This window comes from Podarcis vaucheri (genome assembly GCF_965113315.1).
Source record: "Podarcis vaucheri genome assembly, chromosome: 14".
Taxonomy (NCBI): domain Eukaryota; kingdom Metazoa; phylum Chordata; class Lepidosauria; order Squamata; family Lacertidae; genus Podarcis; species Podarcis vaucheri.
In genome coordinates, this window is record NC_138752.1 from 30,157,831 (window position 1) to 30,169,448 (window position 11,618).

The window sequence follows — 11,618 nt, forward strand, 5'->3', positions numbered from 1 at the left end:
GGCATATTGTCTCTGATAGGGGAAAAAGTCATTGTGGCTTGGAGCCATCAGTAGCCTTGTCCTCCAGGAATTCTTCTCATCCTCTTTTGAAGCCATCCAAGTTGGTGGCCATCACTGTCTCCTGGGAAAGTGGTTTCCATAGTTTAACAACACGTTGCATGAACAAGGACTTTCTTTTATCTTCCCTGAATCCCTCCTAGAAATGTTAGGTGCTTCCCCACAGAGGGTGTTGCTCATTTGGCCCCAAACTCATTTGTCAACCACTTTTCCAGGCCTGAACAACAAGGATGGCCTTGGGCATTCAAAGATTGCTGAGGCCTATTTGGGATTCAAGAACTGCCGGAGCCCCAGCCTTGCTCAGATCCTCCACAGCTGGCAATGCTGTGGGATGGGAGGGAGGGGTGTGGCTCCCAGTCCAGAAGAAAGGCAATGGGATCAAGCCATGGTAAGGTGTGGTGAGCAATTGTGGTTTGGAGGAGCCATAGCAAAGCTCTGTCAGCCGTGGCTGTCTCCCCCACCCCTGCTGATGGCCGTTCACAGCTTCACATGCAAATGGGCAAAATATCTTCCATTTCCATGCCTCAAGGCTGCCATTTCCCAGCTCCCTTTCATGGTGAAATGATAAGAGTGGCCCTGCTTGGCATTTCCTCCTCCATGATATGTTGAGCGACAGATCGTAAACCTGAAAGAACATCGCTATTAGGGAAGAAAGCGAGATGCACCCGCCACCTGGAAATGAAGAGGAATCAGGCTAGGCTTGGTGCCTGGTGATTTGTGATTCCCATATCCATCTCACAGGGAGCTGGAAGCCAAGACCCTTCCTAATAAGCTCAACTAGGCCCATTCTGGCTCAATCCAGGCCCTCCTCACTTGGAAAGGTAGAAAAGAGACCGCTAGCAGAGAGAGAAAGAGAGAGCGAGGGAAGGCGGGCTGTGATGGAGAGCCCCTGCCTGGCATAATACGATGGAAATAGATAGTGTAAGTTATTCCATCTCCTGCCTCAGAGATATCAGGGCGAGAGGAGGCAGGTCATTTGCAGAGAGGGCTTGGCTCCCAGGCCTCCTTCAGCTAAGTGGATTTTGAAAGTTTAAATGCAGCATAAATCAGGAAAATAGGAAGATCTTCACACTCCAATAAGAAGCTATTACTCACCAGCCCAACGCATCGCAGCTCCTGGCCTGAACTTGCCAGCGCGTGGCAGCTGTCCGGGGTCAGGGAGGGCTGAGAGGCAGGCAGGAGCTGAGTGGAGAATTGCTATCTGGGGGGCTTCAGGGCAGCCCCCACAGGCTGATGTTTTGCTCTGTCCCCATCCCCCAAATCATCCCATTTTCCTTCCTGAAAAGACTTTGTTTGAAACATCACACAGCAAAGCAAAACGTGAGATGTACAGGACAGGAAGAAAACATGGCAACTGCAAAAACTAAAGACTACTGTTGCACACCACCCCAGTCTCTGGTGGTAAAAGATTCCAGGGGTTCCAGGTTCAGTTTCCTTTGAATTAAGGTCAGCAGAGACTGTGGTGTCTTCAGGATATGTGGATTTGTTTACATATATATAATACCCAAGCACAAGATGGAGGGACTCACTGCATTAACTCCTCAACAGATTCCCCCCTTCTTTCTCCCCCCATCTCCTCGATTCTCTCCCTACAACCTCACAAAGCTCATGACATCAGTGTCTCACAACGAATGTAATTGACCTGTAGAAAGGATTATATGAATTGAAAACAGAGATGTTGTGTATACCTTTGTTACCCAAGAAAATATTTCAATGAAAACAAATTGCATTGAAGTATTTGTTGCCTGCATTGAAATGTAAGTAAACTTCTTTGTTTTTACTAAAACATGTGGTTCATTCTTAGCAATGGGGACAGAGAGGGGAAAGACCAGCAGGCCACAAAAAATGGGGATAAGCGATGTAATTGCCTCATTCCTAGTTTACAGTAAAAACTATGTTTTTATTTTACTAAAAAGGGCTTCACAGTCTGCTTACCCTCACATTTCTCCCACACACATGGGACAGGAGGTTTATATTTTAATTTACAGTTTTAATCCTCAATCCATCTCCTCCTCGTGGTAAGCTCACAATCAGTACCTGCATGGAGGAGCCTTCCTGTGGTTTCTGATATTCAGAAGTATTGCCACATCCAACTGTGGAGGCAGAGCATAGCCATCTGCCCAGACACTGAGGTCTAGCACCAAGGGCCTTCTGGCAGTTCCCTCACTGCGAGAAGTGAGGTTACAGGGAGAGGGTCTAATAGCTATTGATATACCTCTCCTCCATGAATTTGTCCAACCCTCTTTTACAGCCATCTAGCTTGGTAGCCATCATTGCTTCCTGTGAGTGCATGCCCCACAGTTTCAGTGCCAAATTGAATAAAATATGGGGGGACCCCCGCAAGGTAAGCCCACCCCATATAATTGATCACATGACACAGTGAACACACACCATTTGAATGGCAATGCCAATCAACTGGGGGGTGGCAGCCCCATGAAATATTTTATTGGGGGGGCAAAGACTCCTCAGCTCCTATGTACAGTACTGCGTGAAGAAGGACTTTTCTTTTGTCTGCCCTGAGTCTTCCGAAATTCAGCTTTGTTGGATGTCCATAAGTTCTAATGTTAAGGCACTTGACAGACACACACCCTGGAGACATGAAGTACGGCTGTAAATTTTTCTTGATTTTATAATTTTCTCTTTTCGTAAACTGATCTGAGGGCTTTTCTTACAATCAAGTGGTGTATAAATTCGTGAACCAAACTGACAAATGAGGAGGGGGCAATAGGGTGGGAGATGAGCAATGCCATGGCACTGCCTAAAGGAGGGGAGGCATGTTTGGGCAGCAGGCATGCCAAGCGTTGCGATCTGATTAATTTTTCCTTAATGCAGCGATGGCTGGCTGCTCTTTTCGCCATCCCAATAAATATACAGAAGCCTTTCCCAGCTCCAGCAACGGGAGGGAGCCTCACTAAGTCTTGTTTCTGCCTTTGATTTATGACACGGCTGGTAATTTAAACATCTCTGGAGGTCTCTGCCTTTCCTGAGTGATGCTGGAGTTACTGCCTTGATGTGGAAGGCGAGGGAACCACTTTGCCTCGCGCAGAAAACAAGGCAGCAATCCGGAATGCGAGGGACGGCTGGGCGGGGGGCTGTGAGCTGGCAGAAGCAGCCAACACATGACGTTAATCACATTTTAAAATGGGGAGGGGATGTGTGTGATCATGCTCAGCACTACCAGTTTTGATTTGAAGGGAAAGCAGCAATAAAGGACCCTATCCAGCCAGTGGCGTAGCGTGGGTTGTCAGCACCCGGGGCAAGGCAAGTAATTTGCGCCCCCTAACCCGTGGATTTGCGCCCCCTAACCCTAACCCCCAGATGTTGTGCCCGGTGCGGCCGGCCCCCCCTGCACCCCCCACGCTACGCCACTGTATCCAGCTCTGGAGTGCAGGGCCAGATTTTGCTTTTCCTACAAAGTAAAAAATTAAGCATGCTTTTAAAAAATAAAATAAAAACCAGTATTAACAATACATGTTGTGTTGGGGCTACAGAGGAAAACAAACATAAGAAGAGCCTGCTAGATGAGACCAATGACCCATCTAGTTCAGCATCTTGTTCTTACAGTGGCCAACCAGATCCTATGGGGAACTAGCAAGCAAGATTTGAGCACCAGAGCACTATCCCCTCCTGCAGTTTCTGTGGGAATGTTCAGGGAGGCAGGAGAGGATATATCGTTTATTAATATCCTTCCTAACTTGCACTAGCAAATTCTATAACTTAGCAGAGTTTTAACATTCCCCTCAATATAGATTCCTGGTAAGATCCCTTATTTCCCTCTTAAAAGAATGAACACACCACAACCTTATTTAAGAGCTATAAAAGTAGTTTACTCACAGCGTCATCAGTTCACAGATGGATCCCTGAAGGCAGACTTAGTTACAGATACATGTGATTCTATCCCATATGGATATATTCTCTTTGTCCTCTGTTGGCTGAAGCCCAACAGTGCATATCTGGCTAAAAAGTTGCTCCAACGAAGAGAGGAAATCAAAAAGAGAGAAAGATGGCTGAATGCCTTGTGCTTTTGTTACCTGCACAGGTAAGGTCATGCCCACCTCTAGACACATGCAAGAGGAAGGATGCTCCAGGACAGGAGGAAACAGGATGTTTTCGATTGGCTGGAACAAACATCCCCTTTTCATGTCCACTTTAGGAAAACAAGGATGTTGTACTTGACTGCTACATATGTATCACATCCCACAGTTTCCAGCAGCTGGTCCAACCCTAATAGCTACTGATAACCTTACCTGCCATGAATTTGTCTAATCCTCATTGAAAGCCACCTAGGTTGGTTGACATGGCCTCCAGTGGGTGTGAGTTCCATAGTTTAACAATGCACTGCATCACAAGCTGGTTGTTCCTTTCTGTACAGTCATCCTGCAGCCTGGCAATCTGGGTGGAGTCCCTCTCCCAGTTGTGTGTTAGTTAACAAAAGACAATAGCAGAGTTGGGAGGGGAGGTTGCCAAGGTTACAGGGGGGCATGATGTCACCACAGGAAAAAATAACCTTTTGTGTGAGGCACGGGTTGCAATTTTAGCAAGGGTTTTTGGAAGAAGGGTGGGGCAATAGGTCATGCAGGCTGAGGGATGGACACACCGTGTGGAGGAGACCCCGAGATGGCATTTCGGCTGCTTTTGAATCCAGTGCTGTGGAGAGGATGACTCTCTTGAGATGTGATGCTTGGAACCTTCTCTCCATCCAGACTCAGGGGTAAATATGTGTAAATAAACCATATTTCATAAAGACACTACAGTCTCCGCTGTGCCTCATTTTCCCCAAGGCAAACACAAACCCTGGTTGACTGACAAGACCCCTGGAATCTTGCGCTGCTCAGCAGAGATTGGGGTGGCTGGTAACAATATGTTCTCAATACCCCCTGAATAATATCAGCACCACAGAGATACAATGTTATTTCTGTTCAGGCTATGAGATGCGGATGTGACCTTCATTACGATGATTTTTTGCCAGTCACTTTAAGAGCCTCTCAGGACAATAGAGCTGGATACAGGCATTCTGAATGAATGAATGAATGAATGATGAATGAATGAACAAATGAATGAATGATCCTAGCAGGATATGACTGGGAAGTTTCACCAAGAGGGAGGATTTACTTTAAAAAGTGCCCTATATTGAACAAATGTTTACTGAACATATTATGATTCATATGATAGGTACCCACAATTATGGAGAACAATGTTTAAAGCTTTGTAAAAAGGGCAGCTCTAGAACAGAGGAGCAGTTCCCAGAACCTGGGAAGCATCAGAATAGATCAGGCATGCCCAAAGTCTGTTTCAGGGGCCTAATCCTCAATTAAATCCGGAAATCCGGCCCCTTTGGCAGTATATGTCCTGGGGTAAAATCCTTTAAAAAAGCTCAACAACTTTCAACTTTGGTCGGCCCTTTGGTCGGCCTTCATCAAATCTGGCCCTCTTTGAAAAAAGTTCGGGCACCCCTGGAATAGATGACGAGCCTGTTGGATGAGGCCAGGGACCTATCCTGTCCAGCATCCTGTTCTCACAGTGGCTGGCCCAGGTCAGGCCAATATATTTTTGTGCCCTGAAGTGAACTATAGTATGATTTGTTCCTCCCCACCAATGAAGAAGGGGTAAGTGAAGATCTACATGAGTAACAAGAGGGGAATAAATATCTCCATTGGGATCTACTGCCCCCATGGATCCTGTTGCCTGAGGTGGTCACCTCACCTTGCCTCATGAGTGGGCCAGCCCTGAGACAACCAGACACCTGTGGGAATCTGGCAAGCAGGACCCAAACAGAAGAGCACTCTCCCCTTCTGCTGTTTCCAACAACTGGTATTCAGAAGCACTGCTGTCTCCATCTGTGGAGGCAGAGCAGAGCCATCATGGTTAAAAGCCTTCAATGCCCCACACCCTTCATGAATGTGTCCAATCCTGTTCTAAAGCCATCTAGGTTGGCGGCCATCACTGCCTCCTGCTGGAGCGAGTTCCATAGTTTAGCTACGCTCTGCAAAGTGTCCCAACTGGGAAAATTTGTTTCAGGATGAATTAATGAGAGATAGAAAAGAAATGGTTGCACTACTAACAGGGTTTATTCTTGGCTAATTGGGAGGGAAACATGAGAGATCTCATAAATGAATCACAGCTCTGGACTCTGAGGAACCCCACAAGGAGGGAGGGGAGCGGGGTTCTTTGGCAAATGATTATAGTACAGCATCAGATTCTGCTCCCTCTTCTCTTTTCCAAAGAAAAGAAATCTAGCAAAGGGTCTTTCTCCAGCAGAGACCAGAAACAACATCAGAAGAGCAAGAGATGTAAGAAGAGGACTTTGATTTACAACTTTTCTGACTTTTTTTTTTTGCCAAGCAGCCCTAGGAAGCCTTGAGCAGTCCTGGACCAACCATGTTTATTTTAAATTTAAGACTGAGAAAATAATTCACAGACTCTGTGAATGAGCTGCACGCCTGCAGCTACTCCTAAATGCAAGTCCCTAGAGCTGTTCCTCCAGGACTTGTGGGTGGATGCATAAAATACCCTTTCTGAAGGATGTGGATGAAGCTAAAAGGGGTTAGAGAAGATTTGAAGTCAACCTATTTCTTTAATTTTAAGGGTGTTTTTAGTGTTGTGTAACAATGTGTTTTAACATAAATGTTGTGTTTTAATTGTTGGGGTTGCAGCGCTCATCTCACTTTATTGGCCAAGAGAGCTGGCGTACAGCTTCCGGGTCATGTGGCCAGCAGGACTAAGCCGCTTCTGGCAAACCAGAGCAGCGCACGGAAACACCGTTTACCTTCCTGCCAGAGCAGTATCTATTTATCTACTTGCACTTTGACGTGCTTTCGAACTGCTAGGTTGGCAGGAGCAGGGACCGAGCAATGGGAGCTCACCCCGTCGTCAGCAAGTCCTAGGCTCTGTGGTTTAACCCACAGCGCCACCCAGGTCCCTTCAATAGTAGTAGTAGTAATAATCATCATCATAATAATTTGAAAGATGGCTGTACTTGAAGATCCACAGCAAAGAAAGATGGTTTTCTTCTTAATACTAACCTCCACACTCCATATTTTTACATACTTCCAAATATTTGCAGGGGGCCTCCCTTCCTCAGCAAGGCTAACAGGATCTGGGTGTAACTCTGTTTTGGACCCATTGTTGAAATATGCTGGCATCTCTTTAAGGCTCTTTGTTCTCTAGTTGCTGTTGCTTCTATAAAACAAAGAAGACTCATGACATTGGCTCAAGTGACATCTCAGTAACGTTTGATATGGTGCCACATGGCGACACATCAGCGTTCCCCAATGTGAATTGTTGGCAAGGATGGAAAAAAGTGTTAAAGCCTAGAGAGAATGATCAGAGATCAGCTACTCCTCCTGGCAGGCAAGGAATGCATTGAACAACAGAAGTCCCCCCCCCCTTCCTCTTAGGACCAATTATTTTTAGCTAGTGCTGTGCCAAAAATTTCTCCTGCTTTTTAAATTCATTTCGGCCATTCTCTATCAATTTATGAGGGGGGGGATTACACTTGGAAATTATGAAAGGAGGGAGGGCTTTCTTTGTGTGTGAAATATGCATGGATTGGGGTGCAGGGTTTTTGTTGTGCTTGCCATACTTTCAAGGTGGCTCTTTTGTGAGGTTCCTCCCCTTCGTCCTGCAGAGCATCTCTCCAGTAGGTTGCCCTCTGCAGCCTTCCTGGCTGTGGTCATTTCCTGAAAAAACTCATGACCTCCTCAGTTGGGCTTTTCTGTTGGGGTGGGAAGGTGGGGAGGCTGCCCACCAGTAGCCGTGATGGCCATGCTCTGCCTCCACTGTTGGAGATAGTAGTGCTTCTGAATAATACCGGTTGCTGGAAACTGCAGAGGGGAGAGGGCACCTGTGCTGAGCCCTGCTTGCTTCTCTCCAGCTTCCCCTTTTGCACAAGAAGAGAGCAGGAAGCCAATTAGCCTGAGCACATCAGAGGAGCAGGGTCCCCTGGGCTCGCCACAAGCACACTCCAAACCTCAAAGCCAAATTAAAGAATGGTTTTTATTAAAATCCATGAACCAAGAAGCAAAAAGTCCCCCCTGAACGTTAAGAAAATAAGCATTAAAGAACTAGCAAACCTCTGGAACATCTGGGGGAGATGGCAGTGCTGTGCCCAAATCTGACCTTCAGCATCTCAGACGTTTTCTTCTCCTGCAAAAGAGGCTCCAATATTTCTGCTTCATTCTTAGGGCACTTTAGGATTTTATTGCATGTGGGGGTCTTTCAGCTCACCTTGCCCTTTTGAGGTTGCTGAGGGCGGAGGGATGCTTTTAATTTCCACTTATCAGATTTCCCTGCCCTCTTGCAGCCTGCCTGGGCTCCCTGCACTTCCTGATCTGATTGGAAAGCCTCCCTGTGGGAGGAGTTGGCTTACCATGTCTGGTTGCCTCACCTCGAAAAGAATATTGTAGAGTTGGGAAAGGTTCAGGGGAAAAAAGAGCAACCAGAATGATTAAGAACATGGAGTGACTCTCGTACGAGGAAAGGTTTGGGGCCTTTTAGTTCAGAGAAAAGGCAAGGAAGAGGTGACATGATAAAAGCATGCATGGCATGAAGAAAATGACTAGGGGAAAGTTTTCCTCTCTCTCTCCTAACGCTAGAACTCATGGGCATCCAATGAAGCCGAATGTTGGAAGATTCAGAACAGATAAAAGAAAGCAGCACATGGTTAAACTATGAAAGTTGGTGGCCATGACAGGAAGCAGTCATGGCCACCAACTAGGATGACTCTAAAACAGGACCAGACAAATTCATGGAGCAGAGGACTATCAAAGGCTACTAGCCATGATGGTTGCACTCTGGCTACATAGTTGGAGCCAGTAATGTTTCCGGATACCAGTGAAAGGAGCTGATGGCCAGCAAGGTGAGCTCTGTCAGGGCAAGCTGGCCTCACACCGTGGTGGCCTCAATTGTAGTATTGCTGGGCTTCTGCAGAAGGAAGGCTATATTATTATTACAGCAGCTCCATCATGTGACAGCTACACCAAGTTATTTAAGCATTCCAAATTAGGCAATAGGAATACACACACACACACATTCTTATTATTTTAAAAATGTGAACAACCTGATACTCTGGAATACTAATGAAGCCAGCTTGAGAAAAGCCCCTGCCACTGGCAAAGGCCCCATTCCATATGGTCTGACATAAAAATTATGCAAATCCATGCAAATGCAACTTGGCACCAAGAGGATACGATAGAACCAGTGGCACCGTATGGCAGTCATTTCAAAACGTTGTTTTGCCTTTGCTCATTAAATTACTCCTTAAAAGGCTGCTCAGATCCATCCGCTCAAGGACTTTCCTTTCCCACCAAACAGGCTCTGCTGCCCGCTTGGGGCTGGCGGGGGTGGGGGAGGGGCTGCAGCCTGCTGGGGAGGTATGTGTTTGTTTTGGGTGGGGAGATGCCAAACTGAATGCAAAAAGGGTTGCCTGCGGGTCCTTCTTGCTTTCCTTCCATTTCCACTCTTTCTTTCCACTCTCAACCACACAAGGCTAGACCCAATGAAGCTGAACATCTGAAGATTCGGAATAGACAGAAGAAAGCCCTTCTTAATGCAGTGCACAGTTGTACTGTGGAACTCACTCCCCCAGGAGGCAGGGATGGCCATCCACTTGGATGGCTTTAAAAGATGACTCTCCTTCCTTTGAGGTTTTTAAGCAGAGGTTGGATGGCCATCTGTCATGGATGCTTTAGCTGAGATTCCTGCATTGCAGGACATTGGACTAGATGTCCCTTGGGGTCCCATCCAACGCTACACTTCTATGGTTCTATGAAAGGGCCATTGGTAGGCATCCTCAGTCAGTCAGTCAGCCAGGGCCCCACTCTCCTCAGCCAGGGGGAAAGAAGCTGGAAAGGAAGAGAGCAGGTCTTGAAGGATGCACAGCCAAGATGGTCCCTCAAGATAGTCTCTATTGCATGCAGAAACCTGGAAGGGGGGGGGTGTCAGGAGTGTGTGCAGGAGCCAGGCCCTGTGACCGGTAGGACTTTGCAGGCCACACAGGTGAGGCCAATTGGTAACTCACAGCACTTGGTGGCAAGAGCTGGGAAGGGATATAAGGTCAGCATTTTCCTTTGGCTCTTTGCCACAGCAACACATTTCCTGCCTTGTTGTGTTTGGCTCCTTGACTCCTCGCTTCTTGATCCTTGGACCCTTGGCTTCTGGACTCCTGGCTCCTGGACTCCTGTTCCTGCTCCCACCCTGCCATCTTGCCCCCGGTCCCGATGTCCCCAGCTGGGACTTCGACGGCCTGTGAACCGGACCGTGACAGGGGGCATGGATCAGTGAGAGGATTTGTGTGCGTGAGGTGGGCATAAGCCAGCTGTTTGTGTACGTTCAAGGGTATAACATGGAAGAAAAATACTTTGTGAATCTCAGATCCTTAGGTAGACTCACACTTCTTTCTCACCTGTGTTTGCCCCCCTCCCCATAACTGGGAAATGACTACGGCTTTGAGCACATGCTTTGAGGGCGGAAGGTCTCAGGTTCAATCCCCAATAGCATCTCCAGGTAGGGCTGGGAGAGACTCTGGAGGGCTGTTGCTGCCAGTTTATGTAGACAACCCTGAGCTAGATGGAGCAGTGGGTCTGGCTCAGCATAAAACAGTTTCCTATTTTCCTAAGGAGCAGTGGAGTGTGACTCACAGGAATACAAACCAGGACCAGCCCAAGACACTTTGGCACCTGAGGCAAACCACACAATGGCACCCCCCTGCCGGGGAAGAAGGGGTGATTGAAGTTCTTCATTAGGAACAAGAGTGGAAGAAAGATTTGCAGCCCCTGTGGATACTCCCTCCTGAGGCAGTTTCCCCACCCACACCTCATGGGTGAACTGGCCCTTATAAAAACCCAAAAAGCAGTGGGCTCTGGGTTTCTCCTCCTTCCTTCGTTTCTCTCCTGTCTTCATCTCCAGCACCTGAACCTGCTCCCCAGCTGCATTTCTATCTGCTCTAGATAGGATGTGGGTTTTAAGGGCTCCTCCAGGGATCCTTTTTATTTCACGTTCATGAGGAGTTGTGCTCATGATGCTACTGAGGCAGTTGCACGCAATCCCACTTTCAATACACCTGCAAATGTTTTGGAGCAATCACACAGCTTCACCTCCAATCAGGGTATATCCCATAACTTCCTGCTGAAATCCTCTAACTGTCCATACCACAATTTTCTTTTTTTTGGGGGGGGGCGGAATGTTCCACTCCCATGGCACTACAGCCCCTCTGCACAGCAATCACATTTCGGCATAGTCAGGTAAGCATCACAGAAGCAGCTAAAACAGAATAAACCCACCACCAACACACTATTACTGTACTGTGTCAAGAACATGTCATGGGATTCACCCTAAGGAAGAGCCCCAGCATTCTTCTTGACCTATGCTGGGCACAGGGGGCATGTCGGTTTCATGGTGCCCCATTGAGTCTAAGTACCCCCCCCTTTTAATACAGTGATATAAGGGTTGACTGTAATTCCAGTATTGCAGAGGGTTAGACCAGTTGACTCTTGGGGTATCCTCCAACTCTAAAATTCCATGATTCTATTCTTCTTCTCCTCAGAGGTCCCCACATTCCCTGT